General features: G+C 36.8%; 1 long non-coding RNA gene across 1 annotated transcript in view; it reads left to right on the forward strand.

Annotated features, from left to right (window-relative positions):
* The window catches only part of LOC130542546 (uncharacterized), a 327,904-nt gene extending 312,326 nt beyond the window's left edge, over positions 1 to 15,578 (forward strand). Inside the window, exon 3 of the long non-coding RNA XR_008957176.1 lies at positions 15,501 to 15,578. This is a non-coding gene — a long non-coding RNA (uncharacterized LOC130542546). The remainder of the gene's footprint in view (positions 1 to 15,500) is intronic.
* The last annotated feature ends 691 nt before the right edge of the window (positions 15,579 to 16,269 follow it).

A 16,269-nucleotide genomic window follows, 5' to 3' on the forward strand; every position in this document is an offset into this window, starting at 1 on the left:
GAATGAGTTGATAGAAATAATCCCTAAACTTAGGTATGACCATCTAACAAAGTTTTCTAGCTATCAGCTCTGTCATGCCTATATCTTTTTTTACTTGGCTGGCTATGTGTCCTATTATTCTTTTCTTTTTTCTTTCTTTTTTTTTTTTTTTAAGATTTTATTTATTTTCAAGAGTTAGCACAGGGTGGAGGGGGAGGGGCGGAGGGAGAGGAGAAGCAGACTCCCTGGCTCCATCCCAGGATCCTGAGATCATGACCTGAGCCTAAGGCAGACACTTAATAGAGCCACCCAGGTGCCCCTATCTGTTTCTTTTAAAGAGTGTTGAAGTTTGTTTCATAGGTACTTTAGATGGGCTTGTTTGGATCAGTCAAAATAGCCTTTACTTTAGGGCTAATTCCTGCCTCGTCCTACAGCATGATCTTCTTGGGTTTTTACTGATTGCCCCAAGAATTCAGCATCTCTCTCCTCCGATTGGTGAAAATCTCAACAGCCTTAGGCCTATATAATAAGACAATTATTTAGTTTATAACTCCCTGGAAATTGCTGTTTTCTTGGCCTCATGGAGTTTTACCCTATTTGTGTACAGATTAATATTTAATGGAAGACTCAAAGGGATATCATGTGAATTTCTGAAGACTTTTCTCAGCATAGTTCCTTGTCTCTAGTACTCTGCTCTGCAAATTCCAGCTTCCTTAGCCTCCCTAAACTCTGATCTGTCTCTTCGCTCATCAAGACTTCTAGGTTCTTAGGAATATCCTCCCTTCCTATCAGAATAAGATATTTTATCTCAGTAGAAAGTTGGCATTTGTAAGATTCCTCTTATGTGTTCTCCCTTCTCTCATGGACCTCTCATGTCCCACTGACTGCTATCCAACATCTGAATACTGTTTCTTTCATATGTTTTTCTACTTTATTGTTTACAGCGAGAGAAAAAAGTCTAGTGGCATTTGCTCCTTAATAAGTGAAAGCAGAAAACAATTTTTATGATTAATTATAAAAAATTTAAATTTTTACATCAGACTGATTTTGGAGATTTGAAATTTTTGCTGTGAAGATATGATCTTGCTCAGTTTTTTTCCCCCTCATACTGAATATCATCTGAATTGTGTCCAAAAGTTGTCATCATTACCAGCAAAGATGTATTAAGTCTTCATGTCAAAAATAAGATTATCCTTTCAAATACATGAACAAGAATATGAAAACAGTTGTTTGAACCCCACATTGTAAAACTTATGCCTTGGTGCTTAAGAGATTTTAAGATTTGATTTTACCAAAGTACATGTCAGTCAAAAAAAGAAAAATCTCTAAGACCCTATAGATTATTGGACTTTCAATAGAGATGATATAAAGAGCTTTCGGGGTGAATTGGAAATGAATAAGCACATTGTGACATCATAGAATAAATCCACTTATTAAATGGCATACTTTCTATTTGATATTGGGAAATGTTGGTGTCATTGATGCAAAGGTATTCTTTCTTGCCAAAACTAGCCAACACTACCAGATGTTTTTTAAAGAACTGCCTGGATCAGATTAACACAGATCAAGCCAACAGTACAGAAATGGATACTTTTCTTCTTCTTTGCTATTATAGATAGGTATGCACTCAAGTACTTTCATAAAAGTAATAAAGTACTTCACAGTAAAATTTAAAACAAGGTAAGGATAGCATGACTTTTTTCTACTCCATTTGCTGGTTAGAATTTAGAATTTAAATTTTATCACATGAAGTTTTTCTTTACTCTGATAATGACTGTATTTTGATTCCACAGACTTAGAAAAAATTGTTATGAGACTGAGAGCCAGATGGTCACAACTTATCACAGTGCTCTATCTTGTCAAACTTTAAAGAGCTTGAGCAGTAAAGAAATGTACATTACACACTCAAAGAATAGCTAGTCATTCAACAATCCAGTTTCTGTTTTCTTTTGAGTACACATTCCCCAGCTTTTCTTGCAGTCAGATGTGTCTAGTGGTATTTGACCATTGGAATGTGAGAACAGGTAATATAAGTATTTTCAGGTTGGCCCATGATAATCTCCTTCATGATTTTCCCTTCTCCCTCCTGCACCCATATTTTGCTGGTTGTGAGAACTCCAAAAATATACAAGTGAGCAGTACTCACACTAGGAAAGGAGCCAAGTTCTCTGAATGGAGCACTGCTTACACCTTTGACCACTTATATGGTCAAGAACTAAGAGTCACTGAGATTTTGGATTGTCTTTAATAATCCTATCTTAACTAACACGGATTTATAAATTCAAGCCATAAAGACACTGCGGTAAACTGTAAAGAAGGAGACTTATATTTGGCAGTGCAAAACAATTACTTAGCCAAATCTGGCTTCCTGACCCTGCAACACGAGGGAGAATGGTTGGAAATAGTCAGAGGGTGTGCTGTATGACTTTTACTTTCTACCTTTAGGAATATATTTCATGAAAGGAGTAAGTCTGGGTAAAAATTTCCTCATTTTCAGAGAACAAAGACATTAGTAAGAAATGAAAAAGATGGGCCTTGCAAGTTTAAAAAGCCAACTGCTACTGGAACTTAAGTAGTAGGAATATAAGATGAAAAAAAAAATTGGAGCCATACTGTCACAGGAAGACTTCCCAACTGAACAATAAGGCAAAGATCAGCGCGAGAGGTACTGCATTCACCTCAAGTATTATTCCAGATGATCTCAAATTAAACTCTTAAGTTGAGAGAGAAAAGATCCAAGTGAGGCATTAAAGAAATAAAACAAGGACAGTTATGTCAAGGAAAAAACTGCGGACAGTTACTGGCACATGGAAATGAATTGCAATGTGTGGGCAAGTATACACACACACACACACACACACACACACAGGCCATTCCCGCTGTAAAACAAAACAGCACAGCTGGGTAGTTTATAAACAATAGAAATTTATTTCTCATAGTTCTGGAGGCTGGAGGTCTGAGATCAGGGTGCCAACATTTGCTTCGATGACAGCCCTCTTCTGAGTCACAGACTCCCTGTCGTACTGTAACATGGTAAAAGGGGCTAAGGAATTCTGTGGGGTTTCTTTTTTTTTCTTTTCTTTTTTTTTAAAGATTTTATTTATTTATGTGACAGAGAGACAGCCAGTGAGAGAGGGAACACAAGCAGGGGGAGTGGGAGAGGAAGAAGCAGGCTCCCAGCGGAGGAGCCCGATGTGGGGCTCGATCCCGTAACGCCGGGATCACGCCCTGAGCTGAAGGCAGACACCCAACGACTGCACTACCCAGGCGCCCCCTGTGAGGTTTCTTTTTAAAAGAGCACTAACCCTATTCATGTGGACTTCATACTCATGACCTAAGCACCTCCCAAATGCTCCGCTTCCTCATATCATCACAGTGAGCATTTTGGTTTCAACATATGAATTTGGAGGGACACAAATATTCAGACCATAGAACGCACAAATATGTACTCACATAGGAACTCAAATAAAACATCTTGGATTGTTTGGAATTCAAAATTACTTTCAATCCCCTGAACTTATTTAAATAGGAAATCATCTGTGACTCCCAGGATGCATTAGGAAGGCATATTCTCCTCCACAGACTTTGTACATGTCCATGGGAGATAATAGGCAAAAAAGGGACTCTCAGGTCAGATTTGGAGTATAATCAAGGGACATCCTCTGGTGCCTGGGAAGAGGACCCACCAGATGCCTGCCCAGCAAAATATCAGAATCGATAGGGACCGGTGACTGCTTTGGCTTTCCTCTTCATCTCCTTTCCTAGTGCAAGATTTTATTGCGATTTTCCTACTCCTATTTCACCATCCCATACCAGATGGTGGGGAGAGAGATAACTTATCTTTTAGTTAACAATTTATCAGACCTTGTCAGACGAAGAATCAAGTTGATATGAGACAGATTAACAGGAGAAAATCAAATGTGATTTTGTGTGTATGGATAATCCACACAGGTACAGAAATTCCAAAGACGGTGACGCAAAATGAGGTATATATGTCACTCTGAACTAAGGGGAAGGGGTGCAATTCACAGGAAGATGAAAAAAAGTAAATGGTAAGCAAATGTTGCTCCGAAGCAATGGGACATAGAGGACTTTGACCAAACAGGCCTTTCTAGGTTCCTTCCTGTACACTGTTGTTCCTAGTTAGTTTATAGTAGAATAAAGTTCTCTATGGTGGTAACTCTTTTCCTGAAGCAGGTCCTCTATCTAAATTCTTTTTAGGCCGTTGTGGGGGAGGTAAAGAGCTTCTCCTGAATCTGCTGGATTTTGACTGCTTTTTAACTCAAAATGATCTTTATGCCAGTGTGGCCCATCCTGGGGTGGCCAGTTCTTGGCCCCTGCAACCTTGAGGAAGCACATCTAGACCTCATGGCCTGATAAAAAGAATGGCATATCATGCAGAGATCCTGGATTTTTTATTGACATAGTGACTGGATGGGGATGTGGGTTGTTTTACTTGGAGAAGAAGTGAGTTATGTGTCATATGCATGGGAGGAGAAATGGATTGGTAACGGATGGCCACAAGGGCAGACTAAGGTAGGGAACAGCTAGTTGGTCACTAAACCTGGATCCTCTTCCTTCTGCTTAGAGGCATACTCTTTTTCCTATCTTCTCTTGGAGTTTGGTGTCTCTATAAATGAAATCATGAACGTGGAGAGAGGATGAGATCGATACATAGCCCTTCTCCAACCACTTGTCAAATGGAGAGCACTGCAAGGGCATATAGAAGGACTGACTCAAGAGGGAAGGAGCCTGGGTCCTTGATGACTGAGGTACATCATCCAGACTTCCCCCCAGACCACCCCTCACATACACACACACTGATTAGATTTTACAAGAGCACAAGTTGAATTTCTATTGTGTTAAATCTCTGAGATTTTGGGGATAACAGATTGCAGCACCTCTTGTTACTTTAACTAATGCACATTAACACGTGCACATTCTTTAAACTCACATGCAAAGCTTTGCAGAACACAGGGACAAAGGTCACGGTGATGTCAGTGCTTTTCTCTGGTGTCTGATATCTCTGAAAACAGAATGAAATTTAATGAAATGAAGAATTGAAGCTATATACCTAATATTAACAGCTACATTTATTGAGTGATATATATTCTAGTCACTCACTTATTCAACAGTGTTAAAATGAGGATTAAAATTTGCACTGTGGTAGCCACTGCAGGAAGAGAGTGAACAACACCGACAAAAAGTCTGCTCTTCTGATGTTTATGTCTAATCTAAACATCAGTACAGGATGAAGTAGGTGTTGTTACTCAGTATATTAGAAATTAAGGATAGCCATGAGGTTGAATAATTGTTCCAACTAGTGTAATTAGAAAATCGTTAAACCCACATCTCTTCGACTCTGAAGCTTTCAGTAATTTCAGATACCTGAACGTTTCAAATTCAAGTAAATACTGGTTTTTACTTGTCTAAAACTTGCCTCCTTTATTGTTTGGATGTGATCACATGAGCCATCATATAGGTCCAGTCTTTATTGCATTGTAATATTTGGTAGGTGATCCATTGAAGTCACAAAGTCTAATTCAGGCCATAGAAATCTTTCCAGAGTTGGGAATATGTTTGACTTATGAATCACCAACATGATTTTGTATAATGTATCCAGAACTTGAGGGAAACTTTGATAACTGAATTATCCAGATAATTTCTTCGTTTTCCCTTTCTGCTCAATATCTGATGAAAGTTTGATTAAAGTTTGATTGAAGCATTACTGGGCATAAACACATGTATTGGTCATCACTGGTAAATTCTTGCCTTACACTGTTTACAGATTACATACTTTGAAATTGATTCCAGGTATTACTATAAAATCTTTGATGAATATTGTCTCATACCGTAAAGAACTGGTTGAATGACATATGGTAAAAATACTAACTATAAATTAGAAAATAAAATCTTAATTGATTTTCCATTGTAATTCAGTGTGAATATGAGCAAATTAAAGGAATTTTATAGACTTTGGCACCATAACAGACTGTTGGTGAATGAAGTTTCCTCTTGCCTTTCAGCTCCTTGTGGAAAGCTGTTAGATTTCATACCCTTCTGTCCGATTTGACAAATGTTATACTGAATGAAGTACTCAGACTACAAATGAGAAATTACTACTCCAGTAGCAATTTGATGAGCTTGGAGAACATCGCACACCACTTTCTGTCTGTATCTCCAGAGAAAGTAATTAGTGAAAAGGTTGCTGGAATTATCATAATCTGTTAGTGTAGTTATTTTAAAAATAAAACCTTGGTGATTTTAGTTTCCGTTTGGTTGCAATTATTTTTCAATTAACAGTTGAGAATGATGAACCCTAGAGCTTCAGCATTACTCGTTATATTTCTTACCACAAAATGAAATATTCTCAATAAAATGGTCCTCTAAAAAGAGAAAAGAAAAGGTCACCCAAGGGGACATTTATATGATCTTTGATACTTTCAAACTGTTGGTTTCCAGTTCTATATTACATAAGCAAAATTACACATACAAATTTAATGTGGGTACTCTAGAGGTCATCTTAATTACCGTGTATTTTTTTAATCTGCAAAAAGAACATCTGTTTTCTAAAAGTATTATTTTGGAACAATATTCATCTTGGAATATTTAAAGTTATCATTTCATTCTATATTATTTTCCTGTTGTTGTGGTAACAAATTGCCACAAATTGAGTGGCTTGAAACAATACACATTTGTTATTTTATAGTTCTGGAGGTCAGAATTCTGAAACCTGCTACATTTTCTTCTGGGGAAAAAAACATGTTTTTGCCAATTCTGGTTTTTAGAGGCTGCCTGCATTCCTTGGCTTATGGCCTTGAATACTGGCCCCGGCTTCCATTTTCTTACCACATTCCCTCTGTTGCATTACACTGGGCCCACCTAGATAATCCACAATAATCTTCTCATTTCAGGATGCTTAATTTAATCATAGCTGTAAAGTCCCTTTTGCCATGTAAGGTAATATGGGATCAGGACATGTTATACAGCCTACCTCACATTTGCTTTCTGATGGGTACTAAGCACCAGTTTTTTTTTAATGCACTGATGTTTTAGGTGAGGCATAGGTTAAAAGGACCTAGATTTTGTATTAAGAAGCTTATAGAATAGAAAGGAGAGATAATTTGGAGATCATTAAGTATTACTACAGATAGAGGAGAAATGTTTAGAAGTTCAAAAGAATTACCTTACACTGGTCAACCTATAACCAGAGTGTTTACACCTTAGTTCTAGGAATCACATTTGAGTATAAAGAGTAGTATGTTCAGATAAAAGAAATTAGAATGGTTATAGAAATTGAAAAAAGTAAATGAGATAAAATTTTTAAAAACTGGGAATACTTAATTTGCAAAAAGGACTGTAAACATCAGCTGTAAACATCTGAGGATATGTCACTTGAAAGTGGCAGTGAATTTGTTCTCTGTCACTGCTAAGACAATTAGAACCAATACATGTAAATTATAGGAAGTCATACTATCTTCGTCCATTTGGGCTGCCCCAACAAAATACCAAAGACTGGATGGCTTATTAACAACAGAAATTTATTTCTCATGATTCTGGAGGCTAGAAGTCCAGGATCGGCATGGTCTGGTGAGGGCTCTCTTCCGGGTCGCAGACCTCTTATTGTACCTTCACATGGTGGAAAGGAAGGGGACTCTGTGGGGTCTTGTATAAGAACATTAAACCCATTCCTGAGGGCTCCACCTTCGTGACCTAAACACCTCCCAAGGACCTCACCTCCTAATACCACCACATTGGGAATTAGGATTTCAACATGACTTTTGAAGGGACACAAACATTCAGATCACAGCACATAATTTAACTTAAAATAAGAGACATATCTTCCAAAGCCATCCAAAAGAAGTATAGTCTACTTCTAAAAGAAGGCAATTATTTTGAAATGAAACAGGCCAACTATTTGCTGGTATTAACATAGAGAAGCTTTGAACATCGTAAGTGTGTTTGAACTAGACTTTGAGTTTTTGTTTTCTTTTTAAAGATTTTATTTATTTGAGAGGGAGAGAGAGCGAGAGCACACATGAGCAGGGAAGAGGGAGAAGCAGGGAACCTGACATGGGGCTCAATCCCAAGACCCTGAGATCATGACCTAAGCTCAGACACTTAACCGACTAAGCCGTTCAGGCAGCCCTTGAGTTTCTTTTTTCTAAGATCTCCGGTTATTCAATTCAGGGAAATCCTAAAGGAAGTTCCACAGGGATTCATATGGAAAGACAAGAAGGATTTAGACATCTTTAACTTAGGAAAGGATACATCAAGTTGAATGAAAACCATGAGCCAGAAGAGAGCCAGGAGGCTGAGTTAAATCTATAAATTCTCCTGTCAGAGCACTCCGTTTGAGCTGAAGGTGTGTGCACTGCAGCGTTCAGACATGTCTGAAATGTCTGAAGAACTACCGGAGCTAAGTCGGCTGAATGTGTGTTGTTCATTCATCTCAGAGACCAAGAAATCTCTCATAGAAGGAATAAAAACATGGATGCTCAGAGATAACCAAGACAATTGAAAAACAGGTATGAATTATTCCTTCAGTTACCCCTCTTGGATTTGGGTCACAACAATCGAGGGGGCTCTAGTGTTTTTATAAAGTAGAGGTTGGAGGAGGAGAAAGTTACAACATCAACTGATGTAATCTTTTTGGCCGTTTTCTCATCTCTCTCTTCTGTTTAGGGGGGAAGGGAGAGAAGAGTAGTTTCCATTGGTGAGTTGTATGAAGAATTAAAGAAAGGAAGCCTCGTCTCTTCTTTCATCCCCTTCTCCTTATTATCATCGTCCTCCCTCAGAAGTCAGACTTTCAGTTCTGTTGCCTACAGCAAGTGTTTGGAGACACATCCCCATAGGATGATGAGGAGGCCTGTAGTCCGCTGACACTGTCAGAGACAGGCTGAGTAGTTCTTCCCAATTCTGAGGACAAGGATATTAAGAGGTTCTGGCTTGCATATGTCGAAGAGTCAGTTTCTTTGGTTTCAGATTCATCAGTAACAAAAATATATTTTGAGCTCCCATTCTGTCTTACTTTCATCTTCTCAGTTGCTTCTGAATTTAAGATCATGGAAAGAGGAACTATTTATCAGGTCCCTTCAAACACCAATAGTGATTTAAGCTAGAGCAATATTGATATGTGACTGTTAATTTAATATCTTGGCCAACTTGTAAGGTGATAGTAACGTTGCTCAGATTGTCTTTCTCATTTTGTTCTTACCTGAAAACAAACAAAAAAAATTGCACTTGCTGCCTCCCTTGATGTTGTTTTGGAATTATTGAGATTTTTAAGTATTTTTAAAGCCTACCCATAAAATTGTATATAGAATATTTTATGGAAAGTTAACCCAGTAAACAACTCCAGTGTCTTCAAATGTAGAATGGATAAATGGCAGTAGAAGCGAATAAACCTTAGCTACATTCAAATAGCCTGGATGAATCTCAAAAATATAATGTTAAGATAAGGAAGTAAGACACTGAGAGTAAATACAGTATGTTTCAATTTACAAAAAAAAGATGTGTCAAAACTAAGCTATATTTTCTATATATGTATATGTAGATATGAAAATGATAAAGAAAATCAAGGAAATCATTACCATAAAATTCAGAATAACAATTCCAGAGGCAAGTGAAGATATTGCAACTGGGAAGGGATACATGGTAGGAATCTAGGGTTTTGACAATGCTTGATTTCTTGACCTAGGTGGTAGTGACATGAAGGTATGTCTTTGGTGCTTTTGCCTCGCAGTTGAGATCCATCTCTTTGTCCTCTCCTTTGCTTAACTTTTATTCTCCTTAAATTCTACCAGCCTATTATTCAGCTATACCTACTGGGAATTACAACTTTCTCGGTCCCTTTATGAGGAAGATAAGTTCACCTCCACAATCTTTTCCCTATTTTTCTAGTAAACCCTATTTCTTCCTTTATAATAGAAGCATACAGTGAAGAGCAGGAACATTAATGTCTTAGTGCTTTCAGTTTTATTTCTTTACCCACCTTTCCCTCTCCTCTTCCATCCCTTTCTGGCTTCATTCTGTGTGCCTTTCTTTCAACCCTGGTTCATTTATTCCAGGACTTTCCTCCTAGAGTCCTGGAGTACCATTTAAAACACAATCTATATTTTAAAAATGAAAATAGCTTATTTTAGGAATTATGCAGTATAAGTATGAGAAAAAGAGAAAATGAGTTTATAAGCCAATAAGACTAAAATCAAGTTCTCTATTGCATAAGAGGAACACAAATAAAAAGTCTCAGTAGCGAGAGGATAACTAGGAAAAGCAGAGATAATAAAATTCTATAATCTATTTTTTCTTCTTACAGGTAGTTTTATGGACTTGTTAACATGGCATATGCATTTGGTTATATTATTTTATATTATCATCAATATTAATAAATCCTTATGGCAAAGAGACAAGTTATACTAGTTTTTATGACTTATATTTAGGATTTGGACTCCAAATGAAAAAGAAGCTGTAGGAGGATTTTCCCAGTGGGTCTTAATTAGGTCAGTAGGTGAGAAGTGCTAGAGAAGTCTCTGTGTGGTGTGTGTGTGTGTGTGTGTGTGTGCGTGCCTGAAAGAGAGAGAGAGGAATGTGAAGGAAAGTAAAAGTGAGGGAATACACAGCCTTCTATATGCTGACAATGACCAAATCTGTATATTTCTCTTCTTCTGTTAATCCTATGTGCTCAGTTACTGATTGAATTTCTTCATGTGATGCTTTCATCTGAGGTATCTTAAATCCAACATATTTATAACTGAACTTACCACTGTCAGTCATGAAACCTGTTTCTCAATTTCCTCATCATTTCTCACATGGATGTACAACTTTCTCTCTGGTTTGTGTCTGTAATTTTAGACATTCATTTTATTCCCCATCTTGTCAGTGGAATGGTCTTTCTTTCCTTTTCTCTTTCTTTCACAGTAGATACAGAATTTATTGCGTGACAGGACTAGATTCCTGCATAGGGCAAATGTTAGCTTCAGAGGGTCCTCCCTAGATCACCAACTTCTGCAGGTCAGGGAGACTCCACAGCATCCAGTCTGGATTCCACGTTTAGGAAGAGGCTTTCTCCACTGGCATTAATGACTAGACGAGAGTGTCTCACCAGCCTCTAGGTCTGATGCACTCCAACATGTAGCAGGTCTGACTGACATTGGTTTGGTTTGGTTTGAGAAAGTAACTTTGCAACTCATTTTGTTCACTATAACTTACGAAGCCTAGGAGTCACCAGAGAACTAGTTCCAGAAATATAAACCAGTAGATCAATATCATCATCAAGGGGATACCAGACTGGTCCATTCTGTTGGGAGAGAGTTGACCCTTCAGGTGTTGGAAAGAATAGGAACCTGAGCAGTGAGCTGGCATATCACTCACTGGCACAACTACCTGGGTGAGCTAGTTTGCAGTAACCAACATGGCTCCAAGTAATGGGTCCAAGAAAAGGGGGCCTGGGGTTTATTTAGTGTTCTATGAGCTTTACTCTTATTAACTTCCTAAATCCTCCCAGTCACAATCTGATGTAAATATCAACATAGTTCCCACATTATAGATAGGGAAATGAGACATAAAGGAGGCTGAATAAGTGCCACAAGGTCGTATGGGTGGTAAGTTAAAAGCATCCCTTCAACACTAAGATCACTTATGCATATGTTTTTATATATAACTTGAAGATCTAGAAACATGACCAACCCAGTATTCCAAGCACCCAAATTGTAGTCTTAAAATATCTCTTCCTATAAAAGAAACAAAGACTTCTTGGAATAATGCTAATACCTGGTCTGGAGCAGAAAATGTATAAAAGGAGGTAGGACCTGTACAAGATCTGACAAATAAGATCTCAAGGAAGTTACAGAAGATCATTATGGTTATGTTAGTAGAACTCAGGAGCCAACTTGAGGAGCATCCTACTGGCCAAAGATGGGACAATTTTCAGTTCTATTGGTGTCTGAAAAACAATGGATAGATCCCCATCAAAATGATTTTTAATCTTCAGTTCATATTAATATTCAAAAAACCAAAATTGGTTAACTACTGTTCGATGACAGAAAATGAATTTTCCTATCTTGAAAACTGTGTAAATAAAATGGAAAATTCAATCACTTTTTCTACCTTTTCTTATAAAATTATTCCAGATAACAGCATGGCAAGATAAGAATATCCACGTTTTGCAAGCTCTCATGAGTTAATGGATCTGGGCAATAAACATTAAAGACTACCAACATAACAGAGAAAAATCAGATTATGTGTCTGAGGATGGAAAAACATAACAGTTTATAGTCTTGCCAAAGGAAATGAATATGAGCCTAATGAAGTCTGAATCCAGCTGCCGATTTACTGGAAATACAGAGGACCTGTGAGCATGCAGAGCTGTATCATGAGTCTGCCATCAGCAAAGTCCAGTTTTGATAAAGTCTATAGGTAATATCTCCTGAGTTCCTGAACAGGTAAAATTAAAGGAAAAGAAAAATTCATGGGAGACTACAAAAAGATTAAAAATACATACCGAGTTAAAAAAAAAAAAGGAAAAACTAAACTATAGTGCTAGAAATGCATAATTTGATGAGAGAACTATTAAGAAATGCAGGGAAGGGATCCCTAGTTAGGATAGTGGCTGTTTCAGAAAGTAGGGGCTGTGACTGGGGCAGGGACAGAGTCCTGGGGTAGCCAGCAAAATTCTATTTTTTATTCTCAGTGGTGTTTACAAGGATGGCTGCCTTATGGTAATTAATGAAGCCAGGTGTTTGCTATGTGTGTTTTTCCAATTTTGTCTTATTTTAAAATACAATTTAAAAAAGTATCAAATGTAAGAGCTCCTAATAGTCAAGTATGGGACAAAATAAATAATGGCAGTGTTGAGTTATAATCCCAAATATAAAATAAATATACGTGAGTCCATGCTGACATAATAAATGATTGGACAAATCCAATAAATGAGGAGAAAGGATAAATCACTTTTATAGACAAATTCCAAATAATATATGTAGATACTGTCCCTACAAGAAAGAGGAGCTAAACCTCTCTCTCTTTGATTTTGGGCTAGACTCAGTTCTAACCAAGATTTAAGGAAAGGGAAAAATGGTAACTTTACAGTGGAGAAACCTGGCAGACACCACCTTACCCAAAGGAGCAAGGTTGACATCATCAGTAATTAGTTTTGTCTGTATCTTTTATCCTGGTGTGATGCTCTGTGAAGGTTTCTTCTCTTTGTTATTCCCCAAAATCCATAATTTAGGTCCGATCATTAAAAAACATTAGACAAACCCAAATTGAGGGAAATTCTACAAATCAACTGGCCAACAGAATTCAAAATGCTGAGTTCATAAAAACAAGAAAAAAATGGTAATAGAAACAGTAATAGTTTAGAGTTACCTAAGAAGACCTAACTGCTAAATGCAACGTGGTGTCCTAGACTGGACCTGAGAATGGATAAAGGACATTAGTAGGGAAAACAGACGAAATCTAAATAAAGACAGTTTAGTTAATAGTATCACAATGATACTTATTTCTTAAATTTAATAAATGTACTGTGGTTACAAAAGATGTTAATATGGAAGAAGGAAGAAGGGTGTACAAGACTTTGCGCTATCTTTGTAACTTTGTTGTATCTCTAAAATTGTTCAAATATCACAATTTTTCAAAATCAGAAGTTAAATATGATAGTTTTGACAGAATAAAAAAAAGAATGTAAAGGGTTTTTGGTTCAAAATAAAAATTAATTTTTTAGAAATATCTCCTTCCCTCACTTGTGACATCTATTAATTTATTCCATCATTCAATTAATTTTTAAAACTTTACTGTGTACATGACAAACATTTCCATTCTTCCTTTCTAATTCCTCATATGAACTTCTCACTGATTTCTTTAAGTCTGCATTTTGTTATTTCTCTCTGTCATTGCTTCTTAAAACTTCCGAACCTTTATAAAAGTGAATTATTTACACAGATAATTTTGCCTAAGGTAGCTTAACATCAGTCTTTCGTACAAGAGAATGTTCAAGTTATAATTACTTTTAAATATGCATTCCGAATCCCAGTCCTATTCCCAATAAATGGGCAGCAAAAACAATCTGTAATATTTCTGGTGAATGACTGCTCAGAACCAAGAAGAAAACAATTTCTTTCAATACTGTAGAATTTTGCAGTTTAAAGCCATTTTACTGTACATCTTTCTCTAAAAGAACAGATGACAATGTGTCTGGATCATTTGTTAATATTCTGTAGTGCTTGGCATGGTGCCTTGCACAGAGTAGATATTCAATAAATATGTATTACATAATATGTAAAAGAAATGACCTATTCCCTGGTTTGCAATAGCAGAGAAATATTTTAGGGGTAGATAATCAGCTTCAATTATTTCCGAAGCACTTACCATGTTTGTAACTTTCTCATCACTACCAGTACAGAGTAACATTTACAAATGGTTGGAAAAAAAGATTTTACAGATATGATTTGCTGAAAAGTACATACATCTTTCCAGTTCTTGAACAGTAAATTTTCATTATAAAAACACATTAAGGAAAAAAATGTGATTCTAGAAATTGCTTTGAAGAGTTAGATAGGAATCTGATACTTGGGGTTAATTGGCTAGTTACGTGATTTCAAATGCGTCAGGTTTCAATGTCTGGAAAAGCCAATTACATCTAAAATAAAGGTATCAACTCTAGGCTGATAGAACTGGATCACTTTATCGAGGGATTAAAAGCTGATTTGAGCAAGTACTTCAAGAAAAACAAGAGAAGAGTCTTTTGAATAGAAGTCCCAGAACTAATCACTTCAGCTCTATCCTTAACTTCCCTACTCACAAATGGGTTGTAATGTAAATATCTTTGTCTTTTTAAGTTCTTTATTTTACTAAACATATCCCAAATGGTTGAAACCAAATTTCATGAAAAAAAGAGAAGACCATGCAAATACTGTTACGTACTTACTAATTTTTGGAAGTTTAGTCAGTTTTGTTCTTGACCTTGACTCTATAGTAGAATGTCCTGGGGAAAGTAACAAAACAAACAAACAAAAAAAAAATTGAATGTCTGGTTCCCATTAATGGAGATTCAGATTGGACTGATCTGAGATGCATCCTGGGCATCGGAATTTTCTGTTTCAGTTTACTTAAGTTTGCAGTCAATTTTAAAAACCACTGTTCTAGATCGGTAGGAGAAGAAAGGGATAAAGAAAGGGGGGGTAATCAGAAGGGGGAATGAAGCATGAGAGACTATGGACTCTGAGAAACAAACTGAGGGCCACAGAGGGGAGGGGGTGGGGGAATGGGACAGACCGGTGATGGGTAGTAAGGAGGGCACATATTGCATGGTGCACTGGGTGTTATACGCAACTAATGAATCATGGAACTTAACATCAAAAACCAGGGATGTCCTGTATGGTGACTAACATAATATAATAAAAAATACTAAAAAATAAAAAAATAAAACTCAAATTCCAAATAAAAAAAAATAAAAACCACTGTTCTAGGCCACGATTCTCAAAATTCCATGAACATCCCAGCTTATCTTTTCTTGCTTGCAGGTGAAAGCAAAAGATTCTTTCTTGGCTTCAGATTCCATGGGATAGAAGATACATAGTTTTACAGCAAGAATGATCCAGGTAAAGATTGTTTTAAACCTAATGTTAGCAATGTCTGATTCTATTTATACTTTCTCGACTGCCCTGTTTGTTTTAACCTCTTGAGAGACAGAAAAAGAGAAAAACAGAGATCTTTTCCTCCTGCCATTTCCAAATACCCCTGGTTCTTTACCTTGAGTATAGCTATATATAGCCTTTGGTCTCATACGTTATCATTTTTTTTCCCATGCAAAACAACCACATCCACAAAAAGCAAATGTTCTTTCTTGCTTGCTCTAACCATCACGTTGCTAAACTTTCAACAGCTTGTGTCACAATTGTCACTGGATCTAACCACAAATATGCTTTTTACAAGCTTCTATTGAATTTGTTGAAAGAAGAAAATTTTTACTCTATCCTTCAAGTGTCTTCTAGCTGGTCTAAGAATTAAATCAACATGAGTCAGATTAACGAGAGAAAAAAAAACAAAATTGAACTTCATTTAACCCAATTGTACATGCACGTGGAAGCCCCATCATGAAATTGAAAGCCAAAGAAATGACCGACACGGGCAGTTTTTATATTTGTTAGGCAAAGAGACAGTGGATCTGTGAGTAATCGACAGGACAAAGAAAACTTAGGTTTGGTCGCTTCAGTTAGTAAGAAATTCCACATAGAATTCGGGCTGGTGGGGCGGTAAATTAGTGAAAAGTAACAAGGTTTGTTTATACCA

The sequence above is a fragment of the Ursus arctos genome, unplaced genomic scaffold (assembly GCF_023065955.2).
Source record: "Ursus arctos isolate Adak ecotype North America unplaced genomic scaffold, UrsArc2.0 scaffold_37, whole genome shotgun sequence".
In the NCBI taxonomy this organism is placed as follows: domain Eukaryota; kingdom Metazoa; phylum Chordata; class Mammalia; order Carnivora; family Ursidae; genus Ursus; species Ursus arctos.